Here is an 812-nt window from a genome sequence, read left to right as displayed (position 1 = left end):
GTGATTCCTCCAACCTGCATTGTAAGTATTGCTATAAGAATTGTTTTGAGATTGAGGATTATTACCCATTTAATTTAACTACTTGTTCTCCATGTTGTGGCCATAAGGTGGGTATTCTGAATTGCTCGATCCACCTCCATTTGCTTCGCACTGCATTACTGGGTGGACCTGTGAAGAACTAAGAAAACCATCAATTTTCTTATTCAAGAGTTTTACCTGACTAGAAAGTATGGCGACTGAATTGACATTATAAGCATCGGTTGTTTTCGTTGGCTTTATCCTCATGACTTGCCACTGATAGTTATTCAGTGACATCTCCTCTATAAATTCATAGGCATCTTCATGTGTTTTATTATTGATGGTTCCGCTAGAAACTGCGTCAACCATTTGTCGAGTCGAAGGATTCAGGCAATTATGAAAAGTTTGAACCTGTAGCCAGATTGGTAACCTATGGTGAGGGCATCTTTGCAAAAGGTCCTTATATCTCTCCCATGCATTGTAGAGTGTTTCTAAAGCCATCTGCACAAAAGAAGAGATATCATTACGTAATTTAGCCATTTTAGCTGGCGAAAAATATTTAAATAAGAACTTCTCGGTCATTTGTTCCCAAGTAGTGATTGACCCTCGTGGTAATGAGTTTAACCATTGTTTAGCCTTATTCCTTAACAAAAAGGGAAACAACCGAAGGCGGATGGCATCATCAAAAAGGCCATTAATTTTAAAGGTATCACAAAATTCTAGGAAATTTGCCAAGTGAGCATTGGGATCCTCACCCTGCAAACCATCAAACTGAACAAACTGTTGTATCATTT

General features: G+C 38.3%; 1 non-coding gene across 1 annotated transcript; it reads left to right on the top strand.

Annotated features, from left to right (window-relative positions):
* The first annotated feature begins 445 nt into the window (after positions 1-445).
* On the top strand, positions 446-552 carry LOC128284951 (small nucleolar RNA R71). Its single transcript, XR_008275368.1, has one exon. It is a non-coding gene; the product is annotated as a small nucleolar RNA R71 (small nucleolar RNA).
* Positions 553-812: the final 260 nt, after the last annotated feature.

The sequence above is a fragment of the Gossypium arboreum genome, chromosome 11, assembly GCF_025698485.1.
Source record: "Gossypium arboreum isolate Shixiya-1 chromosome 11, ASM2569848v2, whole genome shotgun sequence".
Taxonomy (NCBI): Eukaryota; Viridiplantae; Streptophyta; class Magnoliopsida; order Malvales; family Malvaceae; genus Gossypium; species Gossypium arboreum.
Note: the sequence above shows the minus strand (reverse complement) of the source record. Positions and strands in the feature narration are given on the sequence as shown.